Source organism: Nannospalax galili, unplaced genomic scaffold, assembly GCF_000622305.1.
Source record: "Nannospalax galili isolate Female #2095 unplaced genomic scaffold, S.galili_v1.0 scaffold78, whole genome shotgun sequence".
NCBI classification, from domain to species: Eukaryota; Metazoa; Chordata; class Mammalia; order Rodentia; family Spalacidae; genus Nannospalax; species Nannospalax galili.
Window position 1 is genome coordinate 6,045,274 of NW_008343387.1, and position 10,921 is coordinate 6,056,194.

A 10,921-nucleotide genomic window follows, 5' to 3' on the forward strand; every position below is an offset into this window, starting at 1 on the left:
CCACTGCCCATGTACGTGGAGCTCTTTATAAAGAAAGAGGACTGTTAACCTCTGGGGACAAAGAAATTAAAATCAAGGAGACTTTGGCACTACTAGAGGCATTTGGCTGCCAAAGAGCTGTAGCCATCATCTACTTTAGGGGCCATCAGAGAGTAGACACCCCTCAAGAAGCATCAAAGGGGGAAGTAGTGCCAATTAAAATTTTATCCCCTCGCCTCCTCCCAGAGGAACCTGCGTACACTAAAGAGAAGATTCAATTAGCAAAGAATTTAAAAGCTAAACAAAATGCCCAAAAATGGTTTTGGCTGATTGATGGAAGATCCCTGTTGCCAAAGGTGTTGGGAAAAGACTGGCTACGGAAAGTTCGTGTTACACATCTAGGGACCACCAAACTCACTGAATTGGCACTGAGAGAATTTTTCATCCCGAGTCTGAATAAAATTTCAGAGGACATTGTTGAAAGATGTAAGACTTGTGCTCAAACTAACCCTACATCAAGATTCCAGTTTTCAGGTCAGAGACTAAGAGGACAAATGCCGGGAGAAGTCTGGGAACTTGATTTCACAGAGACAAAATCTCTGAAATCACCATTACCTCCTGGTCCTGGTGGATACTTTCTCCAGATGCACAGAGGCTTTTCCTACCTAGCTCAGATAGTAGTTAAAAAATTGCCAAGATTTGGCATCCCTATTGGTCTGGGATCTGATAATGGCCTATCTTTTATAGCTTAAATATCAAAAACTATTGCAAAAAGTTTACAGATTGATCGGAAACTACATCATGTTTATCATCCCCAGAGTTCAAGAGAAGTAAAAAGGATGAATAGGACCCTTAAGGAAACTCTAACTAAGCTAGTTTCAGAGACTGGCAAAAACTGGGTAAGTCTCCTTCCTTCTGCCCTGTTGAGAGTAAGATGCACCCCTTATGTAAAGGGAATTACCCCATTTGAGATTATGTACGGGAGACCCTCTCCCCTGATTGCCAATCTAGGACTAAAACACGTGGCCGAAGTTTCTAATCACAACCTTCTCAAGTCCCTACAGGTGCTATGGCATACACTCCCCTCCATTCACAGCCTTGTCAGTGAACTGGCTCAGCAAACTTCCTCAAATTACTCCATTTTGTTCAGAGTCATTTTAGCAGCAACTTTTCTCCACACCAAAAGGAAAAGGGGGGCAACCTTGGGCTTTGGAAAATTTCCCTTGCCTTGAATCATGGAATGTGCTAATTCCAGACATTATACATTTTTACTAACCAGCTTGTTTTTGCTTCTGTAACCTGCTTGCTGTCTTGGGTTTCCCTGACACAGGGCATAAGACCACCCTTGTTATCTTGTTATTGTATGACAACCTAGAAGTTATTTACCTTGATTGTCTTATTTTACTTGTTATGGCTAAAGCAGTTGGCTAGTTTTAAAGTCACAAAGTTGAGTGCCAAGTTATATGACTGTGTCACTTGTCTGTATAATGATTGGTTGTTAATTAATAGAGTCAAAATTCTACTATATTGTACAAACCTGATTGGTTCACAAGTGTCCAGTTTTAATAATAATTCTGTAATCCTATAAAACCTCTGACTTAACAATCACCAGGGCTGCTTCTACTCCCGAGATAGCCCGGCCGGTCAAAAATTAAAATTTACCTTGCTACTTTTCTTAAAGTGGCGTTGGTGATTTTTTTTATAAACTCTGTCCTATAACAGTCAGGGAAAGGCAAGCTGAAGCTGCTACACTTCAGGAACCAAATGAACAAAGTTTGGAGCCTGGAGACTGGGTCTGTGTACGCCTCCACTCTGCTCCAGATTTTGAAGCTCTCTGGGCTGGATCTTACCCTATCATCCTGCTCCTACTCACTCTGGCCTGTGGCCCCTGCTTATTGAATGCTATAGTCAATTTTGTAAATCAGAGAAGCAGTTCTGTAAAGCTCATGGTTTTGTGAAGCCAATACAACATTAAAAACTAAGGATGAGAATGAGTCTTCAAGGGTTTGAATATCCCCCAAGAGGAGTAGGGAATGAAGTGGCCAGGGTCCCTAAACTAAACCAAAAGGATGCCATTTTAAAGTGACCTCCCATTTCTGAATAAGTTAATAAAAATGTAAGGTGAATTGTGTACTTGTTATTTCCTTGCAACCTTTGAAACTTTCGAAGTGAAAAACAATGTGCAATAACAGGGAGCCAAATAACCACAAACACCATAGAATGTCTTGATCAAGAACAAAGGCAGATGCTAAATTTCAAACACCTGCTTCTGTACCTGTGCTTGCTTGCTTAAGCTCGGATAGGGGATTATGATTGAGTACTTTTGGCAATTAAACTCTGACCACTGCACTTGTCTATAAAAACTAACTGCAGCTGTGAGTCGAGGCTGTTCTTTGAGCACTCACCTGGAGTCCAGGGACAGCCTGGCCATAACGCTTCCTTCCTTGCTTTTCACTGGTGAGTGGTGAGTGGTGAGTGGTGACTGCTAATTGTGTGCTTACTACAAAAACATAATTCTGTGAATATGGCTGTAGGAAAGACTGAACTTTCTCAGAAGCATGGAACTTTCTTACATCCCTGTTACATTTATGCCACTGCACTTTCACCCGTCACTTTCCTGCTCTGTACTGTCAAATCTAGAGCTATGAGGCCACCAAGCAGCTCATCATTCCAGATGGCTGATAGAGTCTGAATGCAGTCCTTTTTACCCTGTAGTGCCATTTTCTGAAACTAGCCTTTAACAGCTACACAGTATCAAAGCAACAGAAGGGAATGCTTGACATATTTATAAACCAACAGAAAATATTTCTGAATGCCCAGGGGTAGAAGGAACTATCTCAAAATTGGTGTAACATCAGCTACCAGGACAAGAGTAATGAAGAGACACAGTATTTGACATAATTTTTTAAATTTAAAATTATTTGTGTGTGTGTGTGTGTGTGTGTGTGTGTATGTCTGTGTGTCTGTGTGGGGGAATATGAATGTAAGTGCCAGTGCCTGCAGAGGTCAGAAGCATTTGATCCCCCTGGTGTGGCATTACTAAGCCATATTACAGTTATGCCTGAAAAAGGAAACAGACTGATTCTTAGCATTACGTTTAAGGCTAAGAGTGAACCTGAACTCTGAGTGCACATTCCTTCAGATATCTCACAGAACTGTGCTCTCAAACCAGATTTCATTCATACTTTTATTGAAATGATATCTTCAGCATCAGGAAGTAGAAGTAGATGTAGAAGCTAGCATCCACTAGATAATCATTAGCGAATATCTCACACTCAGACAGACTTCTCAATGCTTCTCATTGTTTGCAATGAGAATAACTCCCTCTTTCCAGCACTTTGATGTGTTGAACAGGCACATTCACATTAATTTTCTACCTTGGGTGGAGTGTAAAGTTGCGTTCAGAGGAATTAAGGTCAGATGCCCAGATCACAAGGCAAGCACAAGGTTCAGTAATCTTGTTCACATTATAAATAGTAGCTTTTGGGTTACAAGGTTAAGTAAAAGTCATTAGTTCAGATTATGTTCATATTGTAAAACCCAATCATATACCCTGGAACTGGTGTTATAGGCAGTTGTGAACCATCCAATGTGGGTGCTGGGAACTTAACTGGGGTCTTTTGCAAGAGCAGTGCATGCTTTTAACTCAGCTTTCCAGTCCTATATTTGACATTCTTAGTTTTACACTCACACTATATTCTGTAATTTTATAGTAATTTTTAATTAATGACATTTCTGTAAGGTAAGAACTTCACTTAACATTAACAGCAGGGTGAGATATGTCCACTCAAAAGCAAAACTCTCACCTCAAAGGGATAAGAGATAGTTTACTCTGGAGCCAAATATGAGTAACCATGCCCTGAGAACACAGATTCAGGTTACCCCAAATTCCATGCTCCCACATGGTAACAGTTGCCTTACATTTTTATAGTAACAGAACAAAGAAAAGTCATAAATCAAGGCACTTTTCAAAAACATTGGAGGATACGTTCAGTAGGTGGATTGCAGCAAAGTGAGGGTTTTTTTATTATAGGTCTCAGATGCTGTCTGATGACATTCTTAGCCTTTTGATTGGTGATACCGGGTGGTCTGCTAGGATAATGCACTCTAGAAGGTTTTTATCTGTTAGTCACAGGATGTTAGATCAGAAACAGGGGTTGGTAAGGGGCTGCTGTTTAGGGGGCTAAGAATGGCCACAGATAAATGGTGATTAGACTCTGGATCTGCAACATTTTAAACTCTCCACAAATAATCAGTTGGTCAGTCTTGCAGGAAGTTCAGTCCAAGGTGCAGGAGTTCTTTTTGGGAACTTTTCTTTCACAGATACCAGCTTTTTGACTGTCTACATCTCTGGATTACTCTTACTGGTTACAGTATAATGATTCAGAGGTTACCATGGGCACCTTAACTCTCATCTGCTTCTGCAATGTTCAGATCAGTTAGGCCATTCAATATTAAATAGAGGGTTCTGAAGAAAGCTTTTTCATAGGTCAGTTTGTGAGGCTTCTGTTTAGAATGGGTGTATAGATGAATAAGATTGCTTGGAATGTTCCGTGTGATACACACACAAAAAAAATTAACAAATTTTTAAAAAATGTATTATATTTGAGGAGGAAGCATGGAAATTTACGTCATGCTAATTAGTAGAGGTGATAAACAATACCATTGAAATCTGCCCGATGACTTTATAAACATATGCAGATGCCAAGGATCCAAGTGCAACCGATTATGACTAGTAACAATCAGATACATACAGATTAGAGATGCATGCGCCAACATGTCAGTGTTAGTAGCATAAAAAAATGAGTCTGTCTGCAAGGAACAATATACTCTAAAATGAAATGGAGTGTTGGGAAACCCCGCTGTTAGGGTTGTAGTTCTCCATGTCCGGATAGCCCTAAGGGGCTCGGTGCACCAGCTTTTTGACTGTCTACATCTCTGGATTACTCTTACTGGTTACAGTATAATGATTCAGAGGTTACCATGGGCACCTTAACTCTCATCTGCTTCTGCAATGTTCAGATCAGTTAGGCCATTCAATATTAAATAGAGGGTTCTGAAGAAAGCTTTTTCATAGGTCAGTTTGTGAGGCTTCTGTTTAGAAGTAGATAAATTCTTCCCAAATATAAAGCATAATTTCTAGTATTAAAAATGATGGGGGTTGTTTGTTCAAACTTGAATTGATTCCTAGGGCAGACTGGAAAAAATAGTTGAGGGAAGAAACTGAAACATAATGATGTTGGAACAGGTAAGGAGTAGGAAACCCAGACCACAGCAATGGGCAGGTAGTGTTATTTGGGATGATGTATAGAGGGCAAAGCAAGAGCTTTCCCTGGATTAAGCTGAAACTGTGTCACCAACATAGAACTACATTTTTAAGTCTTTTTAGCTCATTCCTTCTAGAACTCTGACTCCAACAACTTTTAAGAAAAGTCTGGCTGTTTCTTCATCACTGATTATGGGGTGCAGTGCCAAATGGTTAACTAGCTTTCTTGTTGGGAAACCCTGCTGTTAGGGTTGTAGTTCTCCATGTCCGGATAGCCCTAAGGGGCTCGGCGCCAAATGGAAGGACTCCCCTTTTCAGCAGGGGGCCTCCTGCTCTCTTCCTGGCTTACCTGGAAAGTGCCACCAAGCACAGATGCCTGACCTTATTTGGAGCATGACCTTCAGCATAATTACCTGGAGTAAAAACTACCCCCAGGTTTTTTCTATCTGATCATCAGGCATTGCCTGATAGTTGGACGATAGGAGCCAACTACCACATGTAAATAAAGCATGCTATGAGCACCTTTCAGCCAAGGCTTTGGCTACTGCCTCTACACTATAATTTTTCTAGTTTTCCCACTGAATAAACAGAGCTGTTTCACTGAATCACTGCATCTAGAGCTGTTTCTGTTTCACTGTGTCATGGAACCTGCCTTCCCAGAAGGGCTTTCTTCCGTCAGTGCTCACTGGCTGTCCTGACTCCGTTCATCACTTCTGCTCCCCCTGCCCGAGTCTGGAGCTGTATCACTGCATCTAGTGCTGTTTCTGTTTCACTGCGCCATGGAACCAGCCTCCCTGGAAGGGCTTTCTTCCGTCAGTGCTCACTGGCTGTCCTGACTCCGTTCATCACTTCTGCTCCCCCTGCCCTCGTGGACCAGTGGCCAAGGACCCGCGAAGAGAGGGAGAGACCCCCACAGCTGGCACCCGAACGTGAGGCTCCTGGAACACGCAGAGTTTGTGAGTACCGCTCCCATCAGGAGGGTAACGGGCAGCTTTGCCTTTAAGTTATCCAACCCTTGAGGATCGGCAATCTCTTTTTCCTATCACCTCCCATCAGGAGGCTAAAGGCAGCTTTGCCTTTAAGCCATCCCACCCTTGAGGATTGGCAATCTCTCCTCTTTTTCCTCCTTTTATTTTCGGTCTGAGTCTTTGCATGGGACTGTTAAAGACGAAGGAGCAATTGAGGCTTTCTGATCAGGGCTGCTCCCTGATGTTAGCCAAAGGCTCTTAGCCCTCTTAACAGACCCCAACTGCCCACACAGGTGTAGACAAGACCCCCTATCTATACATCTTTCTAATGCAAAAACCCGGTGCAATGACCAGTTAATTACTCTTAGAGCCATCGCCGGATCTCTTAAATTTGTGGGCAGGCTTGCACTGTGGACTACATGGAATCACCTACTGTGAACTACATGGAATCACCTGGGGTTTTGATCCCAGGCATGTTCCCTTAAAAATCAGCGTTTCACCCCACTTTCCTTTTCTATCTTAAACAACACCCCTAAAAACAAAAATCCCCAAAGTTCTAAGGAATCTTTATATAAGACTTAAAGTCAACTTCTAAAATAAACTGTTTTGTTATCTTGCCCCTGGGGTGCTCAAGCCCAAGCTAAACCAGTTAGAACTTCTCTAATCTGTTTTGTTATCTTGCCCCTGGGGTGCTCAAGCCCAAGCTAAACCAGTTAGGTGAGAATTTAAATTAACTAGCCCCTGTGAAGCACTTAAAAATTCAAGGTGGCTTGCGGCATACAAACAAACAAACAAACAAACAAAAATATTTTAAAAAGCCATTTTTTTCCCGTAAACCTTTTCCTGGGAAAAGGACTCATCAGAGGACCACCTCATCTCTCTCTCTTTGCTTTATCTTGGTTATTGCCTTCGCGAGGGTCTGGATAAGGTTTGCGGGCAACTGAAGCCTCTTGGTCAGGGCGACTCCCTGATTATTGGCCGAAGGCCCCCTGCCCTCTTTCCAGACCCCGACAGCCCAACTGGGTGTAGGCAGTAACCTTTACAACTATTATAAAAATCTGTTAACGCAGCAACCAGTTAAAAGTCACAGGGACGGTTGCCAGTCCCTTAAATCTGCAGCTAGGCTTGTGTTCGTCAGAACCGTATGAATCACCTGGTGGCAGGCTGCCCCAGGAACATTGAATGCCCCTGACCACACTTCTTTTCTATAATGGGTAATTCCGCATCATGCCAACAAAACCTCCAAATTCGCTCCCTTAGAGCCCTACTTAAATCAAGAGGACTTACCTCCAAATTCGCTTCCTTAGAGCCCTACTTAAATCAAAAGGACTTAAGATTTCCCAAAAGGAAAGCTCAAAATTTTAAAATAAACTATTTCAATTTGCACCCTGGATCCTGTCAGCAGACATTTCTGATCCAGAGGTCTGGACCAACATTGCCTATCTGGCTCATAAGAAGGAAATCCAGAAAAGACACCATTTGCCCCTTTCCTTTCTCCCCATAATAGCAGCCATTCGACAATGCTTAGAAAACCCACCTAAAATAGAAAAACTTACTAACACGAGGAAATAATAAAGGGAGGGGTTCAAACAATAAAAAAGACCCTAAAGATTTCCCAACAGCAGATTCAACAGCCCTAAAAAATAATAAAAAAGACCCTGAAGATTTCCCAACAGCAGATTCGACACCCACCCCAAAATCCTGAAGATTACCCAGTAACAGATTAAACAGCTCCAAAAATAAAAATTGACCAAGTCAGACAAAACCCACCAATCAACAAAAATAACCTTTACCCACCTCTTCCCCCCTATGAATCCTCATGGACTGATTTAACAAACCCAGATGTTAAAACCCAGACTTCAAAAACTCCCAAAGATCCTCAGATAAATCCCCCTCCCCCTTCACCTCCACCCGCGCCTCCTGTGGCGCCACACCCCACAGCCATTGAACAGCTCTGTAATCTCAGGGATAATGGGAGTTGTTGACCCCAGAATCTCCAGACACAATGGCCTCAGGACCAAAAAAAACCCATCAGTAGAAGCTTTTCCTGTTAACCTACAAATAACAAGGCAACGTCCACTGGCTTGGTACCCACTCCCGGCAGCAGACTTAAAAGTGCTGCACCAAGCTGTTCGTGAGATGGGATCCATGCTTCATGGACAAAATATGTACTACAAACCTTTAATACTAACCTCTTAACCCCCCAGGACTGGAGAGATATTTGTAGATCTACCCTCCCCAGTCCATTATTTGTACAATGGGAGGCTTTATTTAGAGATAAATGACTGATACAGGTTAAAAGGAATGACACACATAATCAACAGCTGAGACCACAACAAGGGCAAAATCCACCACCTGGATTCATAGATTGGAACTATGACCAGCTTTTTGGCCAGTGCAACTTTTCCACAGGAATCCAGCAGGCTGTGATTCCTGCCTACTGTTTTGAACAGATCCACTTATGTGCACTACAGGCCTGGGTAGAAAAATAACAGATCCTGCAGCCAAAGCAATGCTTTTAAGCAGCCTTGTCTGGGAAGGGATGACCCCTGAGCACAGACAAGCATGCCAGGGACTAAAAAATGAACATTATGACAAATGGATTGTGGCCACCCATGACATTGGGACTGCCATGTACCAGGCCTCCTCCCTTGCCCAAGCCTTTGTAGTTGCAACCCAACCCAACTCAAAATGCTTTAAATGTGGAGAAACCGGACACTAAAAAGAAAATTGCCCCCAAAATGGTTCGGCTGCCACTCAACCCCCTAAAATCCTCTGTCCTCACTGTAAAAGGGGCTTTCACTGAAAAAGAGATTGTAAATCTAAATATGACAGAGATGGCAAAACTTTGCCACCTTAAAACTCCTTCCCGGGCAACCCTCAGCCCCGCTAACAAGAGGAAAGCCACAAACATTATGGGTAACCAGTATTACAGAAAATATCCATCCAAAATTAACCATAAAAATAGACAATAAACCTTTCAAATGCCTCCTTGACACTGGGGCTGATGAAACCATCTTAAGGTGATCTGAGGTTCCCCCATACTGGGAATTAATACCAGGACCCCAACTAGTGGGAGTAGGGGGGCCCTTCTGAGCATTCATCACTAAAAACTTCTGTAAATGGGAGGCTCCTGATGGAGAGGTTGGCACAATAGGACCCCTAATTGCAGATATAGCCACAAATCTCATAGGACGAGATATCCTGGAAGACCTCAACGTAGTTCTTGCCAGTGGGTCTGAAGAAAAATGCCTTAAAATAGATGATCATATGAGGTTCCTAAAACAAAAGAACCCCCAATCCTAAAGGCCACTGTTGATTACCAGACTCCCTGCCTTGACTGGATCACCAAGGAACCAGTCTAGGCGGAATAGTAGCCATTACCCAGGAAAAAATTATTCATTTTACAACAACTTGTAAAAGAACAGTTACAGCTGGGTCACATTAGGCCCTCCAGGAGCCCATGGAACACCCCAGTCTTTGTAATAAAGAAAAAGCCAGGGGCATGGCAACTGCTACAAGACCTCAGAGCCATAAAAAAAACATGAAAATATGGGGATCACCCCAAAGAGGCCTGCCCATGATCTCTGCTATCCCCATTAATACTCCCCTATTAGTCCTAGATATAAAAGACTGCTTCTTCTCCATCCATTTACACAATAATGATTGCCAACATTTTGCCTTCTCAGTTCCAAAAATTAACAATTCTGGGCCAGCTGATCAATATGAATGGTGAGTTCTGCCACAGGTTATGGCAAATAGACCAGTTAATACCACCCTTCTTTACCCAAAAACAAAAAAAGATTTCACTGACTCTCATCTGATGGATATTCCCTTATTCGAACAACTGACTAACTATCCAATTTGCGTTTCCAGCAATAGTAAGCCTACTCATTACAAATGCCTCACTAACATTACTCTCTCCAGGATAGCATGTGTCACCCCTCCTCTTTTCCTATGATGCAAAGGAAAAGCCCAACACTGTGTTAACTCCTCTTTGTCCACCTTTTGTATACCTGTAATGATTACACACCAGGTGTACCTATTCGAGGAAGAAGAAGCTGCCCTCCTCCTTCACACCCGCCAGTGGAGAGAAATCTTCATCCCTTTGCTAGTGGGGCTCAGACTTGCCCTCTCCCTGGGTGCCGGAGGTGCTGCGACTCCTGCTATTGTACAAACCCATCACCTGGCAGGAGACTTTCGAGACAAGCTGGACCAGGCAATGGCATCCACGACTGACAGCCTCGAGTCTTTCCAATGACAAATGAACTCTCTTGCCGGGGTTGTGCTCCAAAACAGAGCACTGGACTTAATAACTGCTGAACATGGGGGGATGTGTGTAGTATTGGGAGAGGAAAGCTGTTTTTTTGTAAATGAATCAAATGCTGTCGAGACCAATGTTAATATTCTCAAAAAACTTTGTAACAATATATTTTCAAGATTTCAACCCACAGAACAATTAATTAGGTTGGTTTAGTAACCCCTTGTTTTCATGGATCCTACACTTTGTTAGTGCCCTGATCATGCTGTGTGTCATTTTGATGCTTGCTCCCTGTTTCATACAATTTCTTCACCGACAAATTACTACCATTGCAAAAATTACTACCAAACAGGTCATGGTCAATTATCAAACTTTGGATTCTCCCGAGATAGATGAGTTGGCTCTTAAGGCTTGTGATGACACTTCTCCATTTTAAATCAAACAGGG